The sequence below is a fragment of the Protopterus annectens genome, chromosome 10.part0, assembly GCF_019279795.1.
Source record: "Protopterus annectens isolate FY-2018-M chromosome 10.part0, PAN1.0, whole genome shotgun sequence".
Lineage (NCBI taxonomy): Eukaryota > Metazoa > Chordata > Ceratodontiformes > Protopteridae > Protopterus > Protopterus annectens.
This window is the reverse complement of record NC_056744.1, coordinates 352,789,618-352,812,136: the sequence shown is the minus strand read 5'-3', so window position 1 is coordinate 352,812,136 and position 22,519 is coordinate 352,789,618.

The window sequence follows — 22,519 nt, the reverse complement described above, 5'->3', positions numbered from 1 at the left end:
TCCATTTGTATTACAAATGAATGTCCCTCTCCAATGCCAGCGGTGAGGATTCAGATCCCTTGATTACTCGCCCAGAGAGGAGATGTCAGAGACCTCATTAAGATAGCAGTTATGAGTAACTTTGTTGTTTAGAAACACAAGCTTGTTATTTGTAGGCTAGATGGATATGTTGGAAAAGTTGTTTTCAAATTCTTTTTTGATGCTTACAGGAGTGGTTTCAGTCTTCTAAATGACCATGTCATTAGCATAAAGGTTAATAAGTGATATGAAGGAGATCCATTGGCAGTTTATTAATAAGCAAGGTGAACAATAGCTGGTATAACATTGCCCCCTGAGGAACCCCATTCTTTAGAGGGAAAATAGAGAGATGGGGGAGTCCAACTTAACTTTGAATTGCCTGCTACTAACATAATCCCTGAACCATAGGAGGGTATATCAGCTGATCTCAGCACAAATTATGGAGCTGAGTAATAGTTTGTGTTCAATAAAAATCAAAGGCTTTGTATAGGTCAATGAAAACGGAACTTGTGAGCAAGGCCTTGTTATATTTTAAGTATATCATTTGTGAGGGTGTATAAGGTCTTCACTAAACTCCTGCCACACCAGAAGTCAAATTGATGGGAGAGAATGTGGAAATTTTGAATGCTTCCGTGAGTTGTTTAAATATTACTTTTTTGAAAGGTTTATCAAGGGTGGGCAGAAAAGGTAGGGATCATAGATAGGAATGTGATGTTTTTGTGTTTAGGTTTTGTATGTGTTTATCAGTTACTTTTTTCCAGAAAGATGGCATTGAGTCGGTTGTTAAAACATATGTTGCATTGACTATACATTATGTGGAGAAGGAGATGTTCTTCTATGTAGCTGTTGCAGTATTCTTTACTATAGGGATCTCCTGGCCAGGGCAGTCTGCTGTTCAGCCAGTATACCAAAGCCTTATGATCTTGTATGCACCGTATGTCACATATATGCTCCCTGCACAGGATGTAGAGCATAAAAGTGATGTATGGATGCAGTTACCTAGTACTTTTGTCACCAGTCTGAACGCCATTATTGCTCATTGTTCTGAATGCCTTGTTGTTGTACTGAATACCTAGCCATTAGATAAATGCCCCTTTGGGGGTGTTTTTTTTTTCCTTTGGTCTTGTATTTCATTTTGCTTACCTAGAGTTCATGTCATCCAAGAAGGGAAATGTCATTGTGGGAGGCATATTTCCCACAGGGATCATCACAAATAGTGTCTCTTTTGTTTGGGTGCTTCCCGTGACCATACCTCTTGTAGTATCTGTAATGCATCTGTGCCTAAGGCACTCAGAAGCCATTTGTCTTCCCTGGCCATTTATCTTGAAAAACAATGGCTTAAGCAGTTAGCCCAGGGTAACATGGCAGAATCCATTAACCCCAAGATACTCCCACTAGGTAAGAAGAAGGCCAAGAAGTCTCGGCCAGATTCTTTACCTGTCCAGCCTCCACCAGATGTTCATTTAGAAGTGAGTAGTAGCTCTGTAGGCCATTCAGCATCTACTTCAGATTCCTCTGCCACGACCCTGTTAGAATCCAGCATGGATCCATCATTTCACATCTTCTAAGCCTTTGCAGGCATCTGCTCTGAACATGGAATTGCTGTTCACTATCTTGGAGGCCCCTAGAGGATCCAGTTACACTTACTGAATCTCACCAAGGGTCAGAACCTCTGGTAGTTGTTTGGGCTGTCTCTTCCAAGAAAAGACAAAAGATGAAGCATATTTCAGTCCATCCTAAGCATCCTCAAAGTGAATGGCAAGTTTACTCAGGGCTTATTTTCTGCTTTGATGGCCCTGAAACCTCAAGTGGTTTCAGTGCCTGCTCCTCCTTGGACCTCTACCCCTTCTGAATGGCCTAGGTAACTGGATTCCTCAGATGAAGATTCAGAGTCTGATGAGGGGTCCTTGTCCTGTTCTTCACTGATGCCTTCACCTTTGGCTTATAGTTCTGATGAGAAGTCAATTAGCCCTGAGTTTCCTTTTCAGGAATTTTGCTTTGGGGACACAATTGCTAGGATGATGGATTACTTTATGTGGGATTCTTCTCATGTGTCTGATATTCAGAAGAGATATCATGAGTTGCTTCTGGGAGATACTCCTAAACCATGTGCAGTTTCTACTGTGTTGGCTGTCTTGTTAGACACTTTCTTTGCTGCTTCCAAGTCTCTTGATTCTCAGCCTCCTGCTCCTAAGAAATCTGACAGGTTCAATAAGGTCCAAGAGGATTATCAATTTTTATTTGTGTCCTTCTGCTGATCCTGCTGTGGTGTCAGTTTCTTCTGACAAACTTTCCAAGCTCTTGCCCTCCTCCAAACTTCTGCCTTCTGATAAGGATAGTAGGACGATGGAGAGGATTGGTAAGAAGGTTTACACTGCTTCTACTTTGGCCTTTAGCATTATAATTACCAGACCCGCATGACCAGATATGCTCTAGCCTTGATTGCTCAGGCTTGTGAGGTTATTTCTGACTTCCCTGATTCTTCAAATCTTCTGCCTTCTCTACTTTAGGTTTTACTTCTCAAGTGGCTCACTACACTATTAAGTGTAGTTATGATGTTGCTGATAGCTCTTCCAGGGCTGCGGCTTTAGGGTCTATCATGAGATGCTATTCTTGGCTTCATCTCCAGTTTTTGTAAGGCCAAGTTATTGGATGCTCCTTTGGATAATAATCATCTTTTAGGCACTACTGCTGCTGCTGACCTGTTTAATTCTTTTCAAGAGAAAGGCAAAATCTTGCAGGACTTTAAACATTTTTTTGTCTCTCCTATCCCCAGTTCCAGAGGAATTATCCTTCTAGAGCTGCTTTTGTCCACAGGCACCCCTGCCAGAGCTCCAAAGGGAGGAAGGGTGGTAGGTGAGCCTTCTCTGCTAAGGATTCTCAGACTTCTGTGGCCTAGAAGCCTCCTTTATCTGATAAGCCTGCTTCTCTTCAACAATTTGCCCCCCTTCTCTTGATCAGGTTCCTTGTCACTTTGGCTTTTCCTTTGTCTTCCAAATTGTCTTCTCATCACTTCAGACTCTTGAGTTCTTTCTATCATTTGTCAGGGTTGCTTTGTGGTATGGAAGTATGTCCCTCCTTATTCAGGTATTCCTCAACCTCTTCTAGACCAACTTCCTCCTTTCCTGGAGGTCCTAGGTTCCCTGGTGAACCAAGGACCCATTCAACCTGTTCCCCTTCCCAAGTGGGAAGGGGTTTTTATTCCAGGATGTTCCTGGTTCCTTGAAAGAAGGGCATTTGGAGACCTATTCTGAGATCTCTCTCTGATTAGCACTATTCTAAATGTCCCCTCTTTTCAGATGCTTACTCTTCAAAACCCTGTTTAATCTTTTACTACCCCTGGCTTGTCTGGTGTCTTTGGATCTGAAGGATGCTTACCTTCACATCCCTATTCACCCTTTTTTCAGGAAGTGTTTACATTTCTCTATTTCTTACTTTCATTTTCAGCTCTCTGCTTTGCCCTTTGGCCTCTCTATTGCCCCTAGGGTATTCACAAAAATGCCTAGCTTCTGTGATTGCTTTTTGCATGCTCCAAGGCATCCAGATTTTTCCTTATCTAGATGCCCTGTTGCTTCAGACATGTCCTCGGTTACAGGATCTGGAATTCATCATCTCTCTTCTTCAAACTCTGGGGTTCATTATCAACCTCCAAAGTTCCACCCTAACTCCATCTCAGGATCATGTGTATCTGGAATGCAGGATTCGGACAGTGCCAGTGATGGCTTTCTTCCACCTCCAAATGTTTTATCATTGACAACCTTCTTTCACTCTCTTCCTCCTCTGACTGCCATGCCAGCCAGGGAGTTTCTTTGTTCCCTGGGATTCATGGCCTCTTCTATTCTAATGCTCCCTCTTGCCAGGCTGCATATGCAGAAGTTCAATGCTACCTTAAGTTAGTTTGGCTGCAGCACTGTCACCCTCTGGATTTCAGTGTATCTCTCCTTCCTTGGCTAAAGAAGGAATTTGTGTGGTGGATTCAACAGTTTGCTCTCAACTATGGCCTGGCCTCCAGTCCCTTCTCAAGAGTTGTTCACCAATGCCTCAGACATGGGGTAGTGGCCTTCAAGTGGTCAACTGAAAGTTCAGGGTCTCTCGCCCACTCAACAGAAGTCAGACCACAACATCATCAAAGATATGAAAGCTCTGATTCTGGCTCTTCAGGCTTTTTACCCCATGTTCTTTCCAGGCCCCTTGAGGGTGTACACAGACAACATTAGAGTGATGTGGCATGTCAACAAGCAGGGGTCAAAACATCTTACCTCTTCAGCAGGACGACTCTTAAGGCTTGGGAGTTGACTCCCATTTATCAGTTAAGTCTTCAGTCAGTATACATTCCTTCATAGAACAATCTAGTGGCAGACTGTCTGGGCAGGTTCAAAACACAGACTCATGAATGGATATTTCACAGAGATGTGTTTCTCAACATTGTCCATCAGTGAGGTATTTTTCAGGTAGATCTTTTTGCCTCCCCTCTGAACAGGCACCTCCTCCCTTCTGCTCCAGTGTGCCATGCCATCTGAGGTGGAAGATGGATACCCTTTCTTTCCTTAGAAGGGAATGTTTCTTTATGCCTTCCCTCCTCGTCATCTGCTTCCAAGAGTCCTGCAGAAGATTCAGATGGACTTCCCAAAAATCTTGCTAGTGACTCCCTCTTGGCCAAGACAGCACTGGTTCCCCTCTAAATACATTTGGCTGGGGGCAATCACCACGTTACCTTACTGGTTGGACCTCCTCATACAGGACAAGGGGTCTCTCATCCATCTTCAATTGTCCACACTTCAACTGACACTGTGGTAATAGGGTTTTGATCTCTTTCAGGCATCTTTTCTGAGGCCGTGCTCAGAGTTTTACAGAAGGCAAGGAAATCCTCAACCAGAAAATCTTAAATTTCCAAATGGAAATGATTTTATGTCTGGTGCCATGCTCATAACCAGGACCATTTTTCAAGTGGGGGTCCCTTTGATCCTCTCTTATTTCAGGAAGTTGCTACAGTCTGGCTTGGCCTATTCTTCTGTGAAGGGCCATTTGTCAGCAATTTCTGCTTGTTTGCCTGTGAATCCTCCATTGGCTTTTCGTTTTGAGGTCCAACAATTTCTTAATGGCATCCGACATCTTAGGCCTCCAAGGAAACCCATTTCTCCTCCTTGGGACAGTAATTTTGTTTTAGAAAAATTGACTCAGGTTCCTTTTGAGCCTACAGATTCTGCTTCTTTGCAATACTGTACCCAGAAGACAGTTTTGTTGCCGGCTCTTACTTCTACTTGGATGATTTCTGAGCTTCAGGCCCTTATTCACATTCCTCCTTTTTTAGTTTTTCACTCATCCTACTTTCATGCACAAGGTAGTAAATGAGTTATCCTTGAATCAGTCAGTGCACCTCCCTTTCTTTTTCCCTTCTCTTCAGTCTGCTAGTGTGAGGGTCCTGCATACCTTGGATATGCACAGACAGCACAGGTACTATTTGGGTAAAACTAAGGCCATTTGTAAGTCTCACCAGATTTTTGTATACTTTCATTTCAGGACATTGAGTTTGGCTGTTTCTAGGCAAACCATCTCCTCCTGGATATCTAAGGCCATTTCCTTTTGTTATTCTTTTCATGGCAAATCTTTATCTACTTTTGTTTGAGCTCATTCTACTAGGGCTGTTGCCTCTTCTGGTGCCTTCTTCAAGGGGTTGGACACCAATTCCATCACTGAAGCTGCTACTTGGTCTTCAGTGCATACCTTTACTAAGCATTATAAGTTGGATATGGTTTCTAGGGCCAGAGCAGGTTTTGCTAGAGCATTTTGTATGGGTCTGCTTAGGGTTGTTCTGAGCCTTCCACCTCCCATTCTGTTTCTTGAGCTTCTGTACTTTCCCTTTAGTAAAGAATAATACAACAGTGATATGGAAAGATCTAGTAAAGTTGGGTAAAATCTTACCATAGCAGTAGATGTCCTGCTCTTCACTGTTGCAGTATTCGCTCTCTCCAACCCCCTCTTGTTTGTTCTGTTTTTTGTTTTTGATTCCATTCTGGCTAAGGGTCTCCCCTTTTTTCTTCTGTGTTTTCCCCTTCTGGATGTGCATGGACTGCTTTGTCCTATGCAGATTTTCTATTGGGGCAATTCAGTTCTGTATAACTATGTCTGTACATTGCTTTTACACCCTACGTCCTGTGCAGGGAGTGTATGCATGACATTATGTGCATATAAGACCATAAGGCTTTGTAATACTGGTTGAACATCATGCTGCCCTGGGAAGGAGTTGCCTATAAAGAATATTGTGACATCTGCTGTTATGGTAAGATTTTACACAACTGAAGAAAGTATCTTTGCACAAAATGACAAACCATGGGAGTAATCTAACAATGCCTGCTAGTGAGTCTGTGGGCAGTTTGTTTAGCAGTTGTCCAAGATATTTGGAGTTGATTTTTTCTGAAGAAGAATGTTGGGATGAATATTGCAGACTAAGGGTCTAGGTAAACCATATGAAGTGGAGGGAGAGGGAAGGGAGGTCTGAGAATTCCTTCAGGAACTGTAGGTTATATAAATCACCTCAGCAGGAAAAGACACTCCCCCGGATTCACGAATCCTCCGTGTAAGACTTAATAAGTCTTACTAGGAGGCTGCAGTTGAATGGTATGATGTCAGCGTGCCATGAATATGCATGAGGGCATGCTGACTCAACGGTAAGTCTTACACAGACCGTGTAAGAAAGCAGGGGGCGTGTCCGACTGCCGAGCAGTCTAAATGTCCACGCCCCTGCAAGTGTTGAAAATAAAAGCAAATAAACAAGAGCGAGTCCGCTCAAATGTCCCTGCACCCAACACCTCACTATCTGATATTGTAAACCCCCATCACAGTTCTAAAACGCATAACATTCATTTATAAATTCCCAAAATAGCTGCCCGTATTTGCGCGTGTGTGCGTGGGTGTGCCCATTGCTTAGCTGGAGTTAGCAATTCTGACATGGAAGAGCATAAAAAAGAATGTTTATGCAAATCACACCAAATAGCAATAGCGTAATGGTAGAGAGTCCGCACAAAGAAGAGGCATTCATGGTTCGAGTCCCACAACTCCCCCTTCATATTTATTTTTTATCCCACCACTCCCCTTCGTGTTTATGTTTTAAATCAGTATATGAAATAATACTTGACAAATATGTTCAAACATTACTAAAAAGCAATGAAATGGCCAATGTATCAGTGAACAAAATAAATATTTTAAAGGATCCTGATATAAAATTGCCTGCAGTTAAGCAGCGCTTCACCCAGTGCAATAGAGTTGCCCATAGTTTAATAGCGCTTCACCCAGCGCAATAGAGTTGCCCATAGTTTAATAGCGCTTCACCCAGCGCAATAGAGTTGCCCATAGTTGAATAATGCTTTACCCAGCGCAATAGAGTTGCCCATAGTTTAATAGCACTTTACCCAGCACAATGTGTTTGCACGGACGTGAGCGCCGCGCCAACCAGGGCACCGAGGAGCAACGTAAAGCAAAGTTGCTTAAACCCTTGCCTGTCTGGATAGTATGAAAATAAAATATATGACAAGGTTCGAACCCAGGACTCTGTGCATCAGAAGCAAAGTACAGAACCACTAAGCCATGACAACATAGGGGAAACAGCCACTATTAACATTCATATACTTACAAATGGTAGTTTAACCATTACTAAGCAGGTCTGCAGTCAGCCGAGAATTTTACAAAATGGCCAATCACAAAAAAGTGTGGGAAATGCAGCATATTTAAGCCCCACAGGCGGGAATACATGCCATAACTGATTGTAGCTCACATCTGCAGTTAGAATGTCTGGTGTCGGAGAGGGAACACGCTTCCGAGCGCAACGTTGGGGCATCGAGGAGTCCAAATACCTTGTCCACCATCATGAGTCAAGACTCCTGCAGGGCCAGTTCCAAGGGACGGAGTACAAGGCAGAGGCTTGGAACCGGTTAGCTCGTGACCTCACCAGTGCCACAGGCGTTCCTCGGACTGGTGAGCAGGTCCGTCACCACCATGCAGACCTAAAGAGACGAAAGCAGGACTGCCTGAACCAATGGATACAGGAGGCCCGTGAGATGCGGGATGCCCCACAACTGAGTATGTAGCCATGAAATGCAGTATGTAAGAATTGATAATGGAGTATGTATAACAGATAGGTATGTCTCAATATCCCTTCATTTACTTTACAGCTGCAGGTGACTGTGCTACGAATCAGCAAGCCTATGCTGATAGGCTGCACCACCAGGCAGGTTAGTGATTATTCTGCATGTATTGTTATATAAAATATGGGAGAGAGCATGAAAGAAAGTGTTGTAGTTCAATAATACAGCCATAAAATTGCCTGAATAAGTCTTCTGCATGTACTGTCAGACAAAAACGTCAGAGAGGCAGAAAAAGAGTGTAGTAACCCATTAAGAAAGGTAATATATGTCTGGAATAATATCTCTGCAGGCACTGTCATATAACATAAGTGAGTGATCCTGAAAAAAGATTGTTCTAACCTATTAATAAAGGTATAATATGTCTTGAATATGTCTGCCATATACACCATTAAAACAAATAAAGGAGTGAGCCTGTGGAAAAGTGTGTAATGTCATTAATAAAGGTCTAAAACCCAGAGTGTGTCTGTGTCACAGAGTCTGCAATGTTGTTGTACCCTTGCATTATACAAACAGTACTGTTTGAAAAGGTACTGGCAACCCAGAGTTATGCAGTCCCATATAAAGTGGGTGATGGAAGTGCTAGTAGCTGTGAAACATATATACAGTCCACAATAGTCAGTTACTGGCTGGCATGAATAAGTAAACCTGGCACACGTGTAGCATGTAATTTTTCCCCAGAAATGTGAGTGTGTGTCAAGAAATGCAGGGTTCTGTACAATTTGAAGTGAAAATGTCATGTGAAAACATCCCAGATATGTAGATAAAGAAGTATAAATGCAATCAAGAAATATGTAGCAGTAACATCTGCATCCTGGACAGTTAGTATGTCAGATATAGGTCAGGCATATATTGAACTAGCCAAACCCATTACACAACCTAATGTATGGTGGCAAGTGTAATAATACAGGTAGGGGATATACACTTGCAGTCACTAGGAATGTAATGTAGACTAAAAGGTCATTATAAGATGTTAACCGAGGTTTTTTCTACACCCTACTGTATGTGCATAAACCATGCAATTCCACACCTCAATGGGTATGTGTAATCTAAAATATTTGTAGGGACATATGTCCTATTGTTCTATAAATATTTGCATTCATGGTGATGCATGTGCCCTGTTTAAACACCACAATCATGGTGGCCTGTTGCTACCAAACATCCCTGCATGCTGTTGGAATAACCACTGTGGTTCATTATATGCATGTGTTATGCTTGCTGTTCAACTGTTGTACCCTCGGGGCTGTGAAGGTTCAGTGGTGACTGCCCATGGGTGGGGATCTCAGTTCCACTGTTACTATCTGTGGGCTCATGGGCTTGCGATTTCCAAACATCCGATCCCGTCAATTGTGTTCACCCACCCCATGTGTCATACACCACCCCTGTATGCGTCTTGTCTGTCTTGTCTGTGTACCTTCCCAACCTACCTCCCCGGACATACCTACTTCCTCTACCTCACTTCCCACTCTCACCTGACAAAAAAAAGGGCAATCTATACCCACAAAAAAATTATGCCCCATACATATCTGCCCATTTCGCACACATCTCCATTGGACAAACATGTAAGCTGATAATTAGAATTGGCAGTTCAACATACTTTGTTGTCCTCACCCCTCTCCCAGGGGTGGAAGGTTTCAAATTTCACTCCAAATTCATTGCATATGCACAGCTGTTGCTGTTAAAGAAATGGGCAGCTATGGACCTTCCCTACACCCGTCCTGCACATCCCGATCTTGTTTACTTACTGTGTGTCCCTCTTTGTGCCCCCTTTTTCACCACTTTCCTATCTCCCCATTTTCTTTTCTTTAAAAGAAATTAGCATGGGGGTTAGCGGGAGTAAGCACTTTTAAGCAGTAGTAAGCGGGAGTAAGCAAGTGTGTGCATGTGTGTGCTTAGCTAAGCATCGCTAAGCATCGTGCAAACCTACGCAGACCCGCTTACAACTGCTTAAAAGTGCCTTAGTCACTCTATGGCAGGGCCCTTGTTCTGCTGAGCAGCAAAAGAAAAAACCTCTGCCAATCTCGAACCCCAGACTATTGACACAATAGACTGCATGAATTACCACTAAGCCACAGCAGATATACAAATAACTTGGTTCTGAAATAAATATATCATGCATTACAATGAGGGGATGTAAATGGAAATTAGGAATGGTATAACACAAATCCTTTTCTGTGGGTCTTTACCAGCAGTGGTTGTGGAATTGCATTACATGACTGTGAAAGGAGAACCAGCCATCCTAGTAGGGAATAATGTTACAGTAGCACCTTTCAAACACCACACAGTATCAGACCAGGATTAATACTGGCCACAGGAATACAGCGCAATAGCCACATTTGTATGGCAGTTAATTGTGTAAGTGAGAAAAAAGTATATACTCCCATGTATCCTGTGTTAGCATTTGGAGGGGTGTGTACATGTCTTCACTGAGATGTGTGTACTGGAAGCAGCAACATTCAGGTTTCAGTACAACATGCATATAACTGGCTACAACCCTACCATCACATAAGAGACATATACCAACCTTCAGACTGACACAACGGTGTCCAGATCATACAAGCATGGGCCCCACCTTGAAAATCTGAAAGGGCTACGCCTACCTAACCTAGCATTTTATAGCAGTGGGCTGCAATCAAAGTGAGTAATGCAATCACCAAACAGCAGGCTGCATGTAATTACTGAATGATGGGCAGCAATTGGTGCAGAGGCTGTCACATGCACAAGTGCAGATACCTAGAAAAGCAGGCTGTACCTGCAGTCCACACATGCAATTATATCATTGCAGGTGCTGTGAGATAGAGAGAGGGAGAGCGAGAGAGAGACACAGACACAGACTGAGACAGAGACAGAGACAGAATAGAACAGAGTGAGAAACAGAGACAGAACGTTGAATACAGGGTGAAAACCAAAAGAAAAACACCAATAAAAAAAAAAAAAAAACTACAAAACAGTAACACACGGAGCAGGGAAATACTAAGGTAAGGTATGTAACTCACATGTATGTGCTGGCATGTTGTAGATGTTCCTGAAGAGTACTCTACACACTGCAAATCATCCGTGTGTAGCAGCAGTATGTATCTATCTGTATCTGCACAGGGACATACTGCAACTGTTAGTGAAGGGTGGACAGATATCGGTTAGTGAAGGTTGATATGTGCATATATCCATGTAGTTCATAGTGTGTGGCTTAGAAAACAACATGCAGTGCGCAGGAGCGGCCGTAGGTCAACTGGTGCCCTAGGCAAAAGGGCTCCACGGCACCCCCTACCACACTTCCTGGTACCCCCATCCTTGTCTTACTACACCACATAAATTGTGGAAAAGCACCCCTGCTACAGCGGTGCCCTAGGCGGCCGCCCAGTTGGCCTATGCCTAAGGCTGGCTATGGTAGTATTGATATATGTCATGTGGTGGTTAAATGCTGTGGGACAGATTTGTCAGATCTGCTGAGGCCTGCCAATGCTACAAGGGCTGCGGACACCCACATGCATTCTGCACAACACTGTGCAATTTAATCACATACCTGTACATCCCACAACTGTCGCATAAGTGATATCCCCACCATGAAAGGTGGACTGTACATGTGCCTATATGTACATCCATGTGTACAGCAATGGATGTGTACATGTATGTGTACAGATATGCATGTATATCATATATATATATATATATATATATATATATATATATATATATATAGATATATATATACATATAGAGTGAGAGAGAGAGAGAGACAGAGAGACACAGGTTCATATGTACCGCAACAGGTGTGACAAGTGTTGATACTGCAGTGCCATTCCACCTTCCCAAAACAGTGTACCCATTAACTACCACATAGGTGGAGATCTACCGAACAGTGAAGGTGTGATAAGGGAACATGGGACACAGGTGGACAGTAGCCTTCACTTTGATGAAGACAGTGCCACACTACACCTGTAATCTGTCTGTGTGGTATGTGTCATGACAACAGGTGTGTCAGCTATGGAAGTATAGGGTAGAGTTCCCCTCTACTCATCACAATGTCCTGTGTGGTATGTACTTCACATGACAACTACACCAGGTGAACAGGCCACAGACAGACCCCCCCAGAGTGTAATACTGGCTGCAAACAGATGCCCTATGCAGACTACTACACTGTATTGCATACTGGCCACACAGAGGTGACCTCTGCCAGACATACAGAGGTATGTCACGCCCATAGCTGGGTGACAACCACCATGGCAACATATGACAATCCCTCCAGGATACACGCTCTAGGGCCCTAAACCTTGTCAGCTCACTAAATGGCACATGCTGGAGGGACAGGTTCCCATCTCAGAGATATGCCATACACCGGAATAGACCACATAGCAATAGCAAACAAGGCTCCTCCTTAGCAGTTGTTATGAATATCCCTGATGATTGTGTGGGAGATTGGTAATACACCCCAGGAAACACCTCTGTGGTTCAGGTTGGCAGGGGCAAGTGAAATCAAAGTACATGTGTGTCAAAGGCCAGGGTAGCATATGGCTAGGCTGCCATAGGCCCTAGGGCCAATATCATATTACCTACCTATGACACTATGCACTCACACATGTACTTAATGCAATAGCTGCTATGTGAGGTTGCATAAGTGTAACGCTGAATGTGTGCAAGGTCTGTAAAGGTGTGATAGCTTAGTGTGATGTTGTATCTGACATGGTAGTGCCTATCCTAACTGTGAGGACAGCAACTGATGTGTAATGTACTGTTAGGCAGACATAGTAGTACGGCAGATGATGTGATGTAGTTCTCCGTTGACGAATGTGGTGTCTCATTGTAGGCTAAAGCAATACATGTATGCTTAGTGAGTGGTACTGCTGGTGAATCCATCACCAATATGAACTGTAGTACTACCTGAAGCTGTAGGCCTAAACAGCACAGTATGGTGTGTGTTCACATTGCTTAGAAACACTGTCATGTGTGTTTCCTGTAGTCTCCACAAAGGACAGAATGCAGACATAAGGGTGTGTAAGTAGTGGCACACAGTACCGTATGGTACACAGGTAATTCTCATCTGTGTTGGCATACAGTGGTGCATTGTATGTTTGCCTCATGTGTGTGTGATTATGCCTGTACAATGGCTGCAATCATATGTATGTTACAGGGTTAATGTGTGTATCCAGCAACATATATAGTCTGTTACAGCAGTATGCCACCTATAGTAACAACTGGACACATCTGTTAGGCAGGGCTATGGCATCAATGACTAGGGTGGTTGATTGATACTATTGTACCTGTACTATACATCCATTGCAATGGATGACATCTCTGTTCCTGCATTGGTGTGATATACACCCTTGTCTTGAGGTTGTCCAATGTGTCACAAACAGTGTGTCGGGTACTGTTGTATAGTGGTGTGATATATAGAGTCTGCCAGGCAGTGTTAGTTAGTTGTGGCCTGAGAACCAATAAGTGGTATTGAATGTGTGAAACCTCTGACAGACAATAGGATGGTATATATGGCAGTAAAGTGATATCTGTGGGTAAAGGTGTAAAGTGTGACACAGAACACTCTCACACATATTGTTCATATCTTTTTCATCCAGATGGACCACCACCACAACCCAGCGTATACAGCAGATGCAGAAGAGGTGATACTCGACAGCCTATTGCAGTGGTACACAATGCTCTTCTCCAGAAGCAGCCAGCACCAGCAGGAGAGGACTGCACTGTGGCAGGAACTTGTTAGTCGGGTAAATGACATTGGCATGCATAACCGGACATATGAGCAGGTACACCATCACTGCAGTGATTTAATTAGACAAGTCCGGCGGCATGCGTTTGATATCCAAAGACAGCAGCTTGCCACAGGTGGAGGGGTGGCCATTCATCCCCCCCTCACCAGAGCGGAGGAGCTGCTCCTAAGCGTGGTGGCTCCTGGACAACAGCTACAGCAACCACTGACATGTGTTGTAATGGAGGCCGGAGCCACCCAGCACATCCACCTGGAGCAAGCAGGTAACATGCCCAATCTGTAGACTACAGTTAACTGTATTGTTAGATTATGTGTACGTGAGATGTGTACTGTGTGTTTAGCAGTTCAGCTGCCTAGTGTTGTGCAATACGGATAGTTTGAATGATATCACTACACCTGTGACTGTTGACTGTTGTTGTACTGCAGTTTAGCATACCCACTGTAGCATTGCCACAGTTGTGGCCACTGACGAACCCTCCCATATTCTTGTAGGTCCCTCTGGTATGACAGCAGGGCAGCCGATCCATGCTGGTGAGTGTGTTATACCTGCAATGTTGGTAATGAAATATGCATATCATATGTGAGGTGTAGGCCATGTACACGTAACACACCTACGCATAATGCATGCCGTGCATGTTTGCTGTGAGACGTTGCACAGCTCAGTAATGTCAGTAGCTGCCTCACTGACATGCAATACACAGAGCATGACACACAGTTGTGGCAACCCCATACTGCACATTGGATAGGCATAGTTGCAACACCTGTACACAACATAACACATTTATCACATGCAGTACACAAACTCATGCTACATATGGCGTAACCACACACCCGCTGTAAGGTCACACTTCAGTATCCCACATGTCATCCACACACACATGACGTACCTCGGGGGTAGAGGCCTATCATGGGGCTGTGCAACACCCTTCAACACATAACACAGTCATGTGAGGCAATGCTCCCTACTAGGCACCTCATACACTCATGTACAAAGTGGCTGTGTAATAGTGAACATATCCATGGCACTGCATTTCAGGTACAGCATGCTAGGCGGTGGTCTGTCACACAGTAGTAGCCGTGAGTGACCACAAGATGCATGATGATGGCACATGGTACTACACCCCATCCGGTTACAGTGACCACAGTACTACACATAGCAGTCTTTGCTTTGCACCTCATTGTTCTGTGTGTGCAAACATATGCACCTATACACACCATGCATAGCATGTTGTGTGTGTGCTTACATATGCTAGTATACACATTCTGCACATCAATCGCCATCTGTACAAAGAGTCACATATATGTCCTGGAAAGCTATTGGGTGTATAAGTCACATGACACACATTGGGTATGTGTGGTGTTAATGTTGCAGTCATGTAGCATGCCATGTCGTGGCTGGCACTGACATATCTGCAATATGTCCCACACTCACCATAACCACTGTACAATGTCCATGTCGAGCATTGGGATTCCTTCACATCTACATGCACCACTCATCCCATGTCTGTACATTGCATGCATTCGCTACACCTGTGCCCACTATTATGTGCTATGGACACAGACACTGTCATCAGACATGGCAATCTATGTGTCACACAGATAACACATGCAGCCATGGTATGTATACCATTGAGTGATGGTGCACATGACATTGCAGAGCAGATAATACTTGCACAGCAATGTTGTGTCCATGTACACACTCTGTTCCAGGGTGTACCCAATCACTGAACAACTACACACATGCATCAAAGCCATGTATAATGTCATTAGATAGGGCTGTCTACACTTGCACTGCATCGTCTTCAGCAACACATATTCTGCATGCTGACACGTGTGTGGTGACTGTTTGCCTTGTGATACTGTCACCCACCATCACCCACTATTGTGTATGTGTTGGATTGCTGGTGTGTGTGTGTGTATGTGATGTGGTGAGCAGTGTATTTATGTGCATGTGTGCATGTGTTCATGAGTTCATGTGTGCATGTGTTCATGTGTGAATGTGTGCATGTCTTCATGTGTGCATGTGTTCATGTGTGCATGTGTGCATGTGTTCATGTGTTCATGTGTGCATGTGTTCATGTGTTCATGTGTGCATGTGTTCATGTGTGCATGTGTTCATGTGTTTATGTGCGCATGTGTGCTAAAATCACGTACAGATTGTAAAGTGTGTTTCCTGTCTTCCTTCCACAGGTGCTGAGTTAGGGGTGGCTGAATGCAGCAGGGAAACTGATGTCACCACCACTGATAGTGGAGATGATGAGACATGTATTGTGGAACAGGAAGGTCTGACAGGGTCTGTCGTTGGTCCACCAATCGACACTACACAGCGGTCAACCCCATCTATGCGCACACTCATACTGCCAATACATCCCTCGTCACCAAGGGAGAGTGTGGTACCTATGGCACGTGCATCCCCTCACAGCAGCCATAGCCAGATTACTGGAATGGTAACACATAGGCGGATGTCCAGGGGTTCTCGGGGGAGCACCATTGGTCGTATTGCCCCTGGCAGATGTGCCCCCAGAGGTATTACAACCTCCAATATGTTCTGGGCTGTAATGCAGGCACAGGCACGTATGGAACGGTACACCCGACAGGGATTAAGGGCGCAGAGGGCCCATTACACTGCTATCAATGACAGCATCTGTGACCTTGCCGGTGCCATCCGGAATTACACCGAGGTCATTGATAGCCATTGGAGGGAGACATTAGATGTCCTCCATGATGTGTTAGCCATGAGCCAGGACCGTCCGGGACAGATGGGAAGCCGACGTGGATGCATGCCAGCAACAGCATCAGCTGGCAGTCGTCGCGGATGGACCATGGATCACAGCCGCTCCCATAGTGGCAGTACCAGCCCTAGCAATGCTGGGGCTGGTCTGTCCATTGACCATCCTACTAGACCAAGTGCACGTGGCACTGACCAGTCCCAGCAGGGACATGGGTCCAGTCATCATACCTCTGCCTCTGATGACAGCACCCAGTCAGGGTTGTTACCTGATACTGCCCGTAGCACCCCTGCTAGGCACAGGTACCGTGTCTGTGGCCGGAGACAGTGATCTGTATGGCCTAGTAGGTACAGTCTGTGGCTGTCCCACAACTGCCCGTATATGGCAGCCACATGGTGGAGTTGTGTGCATGCAAACACACACACATTTACCATACAACTAGGGCTCACACATACACACACACATTACATCAACATTGGCCCATGCAGTACTGTTGTCCCTCACACACACACGCACACACAGACATGCCGATTGGATGGGTCAATGTCGGGCTCTGGCAAACCTACAACACACCCTGTGCATATGACACCTGTGCCACCTCCTGTCATCTGTAACATTGATGCAGGAACAGGCTAACATGGTTCTGATGCACAGGGTGACATTATAGCAGTGTAGCAATAGTAGCAAGTTGACAACAGGGAAATGTAATGATATCCTTGTAGGTATACCTGAGCAGGCATTATGCATCACAGCTGTGATAGTCATTGTAGCATTGTTTACACCAGGGTTAGTCCTGAGTATGTAATGTCCACCCATGTGCCACTTGGCTGAAGTGTACAGTGTTGCCAGCATGTGTTAGTGAGTGGACAGTACGTGTGTGATGTGTGCATTACAAATTAGCGGGTGTACATCTGTGAACATGGTGTGTGCGCACTGTCTGCATGTACGTGCATAGTGGACACCGGGAATCTGTGACATACCCTGTTCTACACATTGTTAACATCTCATGGTATCTTTCGATGGCCAGTATGCATTCTACTACAGATATGTACTAACATGGGTACACATGTGTGTATGACATGGGTTGGCACTATGCTGTGGGTGATACTGTTGATATCTGTCAATGATCTGCAGTCTGGTAGTATGTACCATCTCAACAGCATGACTATAACCAATCATTAGATGATGTCCTGACAAATGACTCACAGTTGTAGGGAACTCAGTAATAGTTGGATCCTTCCAGTACTATACAATAACAGTAACTAGGGGTATTGACCGCCACACATTCCTGGGACCACACCTGTGTGGCATATAGCCCTCTTAGGTACATGCAAATACACTAGGGATATGCCCATCAACATCTGGAAATGCATGCATTGGCCTACACTGCATTCCCTGGATGGGACGCATATCCTACACAAGGGTATCATACAGACAGATACCTGTTGTCCAATACATGCTGTATAGCAGTAAGCCATCTATGGCATATTCATCCACAATTACTATACATACTATCCCGACAGTACCACATAGGTGGTAGCCCTCAACATGTATGTTGGGTACCAATGTGTACAGACAGACACGTGCTATGTCATCTGTCCCTTGGTATCCACATATCCATAGGTATTGTGGGGTCCCTCAGTGTTTCACATCACACATTAGGGGCCTGCATGCATATCCACAGGGCTGGTGTACACCTATAATGACTGTCCGTTATTGCCAGTCGTTGTTGTGTATGAACATGTCTGACATATACCCTGGCAATTACCCTCACTCACAGTACACTATAGTATGTGTCATGGGTGTGTGTGGCAGAGATGTCCTTGGCCACGGATCACTACATTGGCCGGGCTTGACACAGACATACATATGTGACCTATGATTTGTGAAGCAGCGGCATAATCTGTCGAAGGTTACAAATGTATTCATGTCGTATGCAGGCCTCATACCTATGTACTGATTGAGGTCACATGTACACATATTTATTTGACACGCAGATACCCGATGTGTGCAATGCACATACTGTTTGAAACATATGTCATACCGTAGTAAAAGCAAAACCCACACTGCATTGACCACCTGAGGCACACACACACACACACACACACACACACACACACACACACACACTTGGCGTTTGCAGGACCCAAACCCCTACCTAACTATGTTATGATACTAGAGAGATACGCATTAACATGGCGCGCTATATGCATTACTGGGTGGTTTATGTTCTCCTTGAATATTTGTAGGATGCTGACATCATCAGACTTTCCAAAGAGGGATGTACCTCTTTTAATGTGTTTTCCCAGTCTCCAAAAAGGCTACTCCTCTCAAGGGAAAATACATGCATACATACACACTTGGCATTTGCAGGACTCAAACCCCTACCTATGTTATGATACTAGAGAGATACGCATTAACATGGCATACTATATGCATTACTGGGTGGTTTATGTTCTCTTTGAATATTTGTAGGATGCTGACATCATCAGACTTTCCAAAGAGGGATGCACATCTTTTAATGTGTTTTCCCAGTCTCTAAAAAGGCTACTCCTCTCAAAGGAAACCACACACATACACCCCCCCCACACACTTGGCATTTGCAGGACTCAAACCCCTACCTAACTATGTTATGATATTAGAGAGATACGCATTAACACGGCACGCTATATGCATTACTGGGTGGTTTATGTTCTCCTTGAATATTTGTAGGATGCTGACATCATCAGACTTTCCAAAGAGGGATGTACCTCTTTTAATGTGTTTTCCCAGTCTCCAAAAAGGCTACTCCTCTCAAAGGAAAGCACACACACACTCGGTGTTTGCAGGACTCAAACCCCTACCTAACTATGTTATGATACTACAGAGATACGCATTAACACTGCACACTATATGCTTTACTGGGTGATTTCTGTTCTCCTGGTATATTTGTAGGATGATGACATCATCAGACTGAACATGGTAATGTGTGTACACATTGTTTTGCAATCCCAGGAATGATCCATGTAGGTTGGCATGTATCAACAGCTTGTACAGAACCCTGTGAGTCTCACCTTGTGTGATCTATCTATGGACACATTGACATCCCTTCATATGTCAATACATATCTATGCACAGATTTTTGATTTTGTGAATACGACATGTGTCTGTGATGTTGATGAAGAGCTGTTCAAAGTCTATGTGGGACATGTGTAGCTCTGTTCCATGATGTATGTCCTGGGTGGCTGCCTTGCAGACAGTGTAGCATGCTTGGGAAGCATGATCTGCACATGAACATACCACAGTTGGTAGGGTTGTGTGTTTGTCGGTTTCCAATAGCTCTGTTTATCACGTCTGCCATGATGCACTCCATAGCCTTGCAGATCAGACTTTATAGGCTTACTGGACTATACTTCCCATGGTGTGTTGTGCACCCACACATGTGGGGAGTGCCTTATGTTGCTGTAACACATTCAATGGTTCCAGGTCCTGTGGAGTGGGTGCGGCTCAACAGACTGCTCAGGTGCAGGGTCTGTTTGTTCTGTAGTGCATGCATGACACATATTGGGAAACAGTGTAATCCAATTTCTGCCATGCTTTTGGCTTTGGCGGGAGCTGTTCAGCCATTCTACACGTGATATCTCCTGGTATGATGTCAGGGACTATCGTCTGTGGGAGGTGGGTATGTATACATGGGCCTGTCTGATAGGATGTTGACAATGCCAGTAAGGTACAGTTGTCCCTGACTCAGCACATATATGTGTGTACATTACTATTTATTACATAGCTGAAGGACATGTCATGATTCTCAGTCTGGACTCCTTCTCAGCTACTCTTTACAAAACACCAACAAACCTGAGCACTAATCCCGGTTATACTCTTTTACACACTTAACACCCTACTGATCCTTTGTGCTCAGGCTACAGAGTATGTCATCATAATACACTGGCATGTCCAGAGGTTGGTTTAATGTGTACTCTCCAGTCCAGCTAGTGAATATTGTGGTTATGACACAATGTCACATCTGCCTCATGTACACAGACAACCCTCTCCTCCTCACATCAGACTCACATATATGTGGGAGATGTAACAATATTGACATAAAGGACGCTGAGCTCTCCATGACTGGCATAGTCTATCAGGTGGTGAGGGTGAGCACACGCACCACATATCAGTCTCACATACACCGATAGTGACAGCACACAAACCACATTATCACACATACACATATTCGGAGGCTCTACATACACTCTGCCTAAGCAGCAGAGACCTCCACAGCAGACACACATACAACTGCTACCCCACTACAATGCTCACATGTCACACAGTTCACAATGTCAGTGTGCCACACAGTCACTGCCCTTTGGGCTAAACAACACACCTAATACACTTGTTATAGGTGACACTTACTGTAAAACATACTGTCATCCCACTCACCAGGCCAAACAAGGGAACAGTCACTTTGAGCTGTCTCTCAGGTGCCAGGATCCGCCACATAACACATGCACTCAGGTCACTCCAAAGCAAGTCCAGGACTGGCTCCATCATTGTCCAAGCTGGTGTGTACAACCTCAGATGTTCCTCCCTGGACCACATGACATGAAACATAGAGGAACTCTGTGATCATGTAGCCCAGCCCAGTATTACCCTGACCTTGTCTAGCATCTTACACTCACCAAGTATGATGTCACAGTATACCAACACACTGATCACGTTTAACAGTTGGCTAACATATTGGTGTTATTCAATGGGGATACAGTGTCTGTCACCCTGGGGTGACATGCTCGACATGCCATGTAGCTTCCCTATGGATAGCTTGCACCTGTCACCCTTGGACCTTTGAATACTGGCTAGGGCACTTGCTGCCACCATAGTGCCTTATTTAAGCGGAGCTCAAAGGACAGAACCACCTCCATAGACATTTAAGAGTACATGACACTGAGGGTAATGCTGCTCAACACCAGATGTATTACCCTCAAATTGCGCCCACTCAGGAATCTCCTCAGTATGGAGGATAGCAATATCTGTGCACTAACAGACACATGGTTCAGGCTCCCACATGCACACCAGCACTACCAGGTTGTATTTTGTACCATGCTTTCAGACCGCATAACACGGAATGGCCAACATAAATAGGGGGTGTATCCATATACATCACAGATACACATACCTCCGGGTTGGTAGCACTGCACAAAGCATCACAGACCATACATATGCACCTAACATTGTGCAAATCGGCAGTTTGGTTTGTTGCCTGCTACAGACCACACTCCCCAACTCAGCAACCCCACTCAGCTTTCCTGGGAACATTGGACAATATGAAGGTCTCCCCAAACACCATTATATTGGGTGACGTCAAATACCCACACATTGAATGTGGATAGTACGCAGGCCACAACACCCTCGATCAACAGTTGCTACTATTTCTACACTCATATGCTATGGCACAACCGGTCACCACACCCACACGAGGGGACAACATATCGGACATGATCATCACCGACATGGGGACTCTATGTTCCACACCTGCGATATACCCCTCATTGCTAAGGGCATAACATACTTTATCTCACTGGACATCCATATCCCATCCCCACACCCTTCCTGGGTAATGTTGATGAACCTCCCATAGGAAAACGTCACACTCCTCCAAACCATGGTGGTATCCTTCAGAAACGCTGGGTCAGTGGTAAGTATGGCTCAGACTGCTGTATCCTTTACATACACATTCTATGGACACCTAGTGGACCGCATGGATTGTTACATCCAAAATAACAACTGGACTCATTCCTGCAATGGCAGTGGACCTGTGTGGTAGACCCCAGCCATTCATATGCTTTACAACAAATGGAGGAAGCTACTACATGATAGAGCACAATCCCTGACAGGGAAGGCATCTGTGATCTGTACTAGCAGACAGCTACAATCACTTGGGT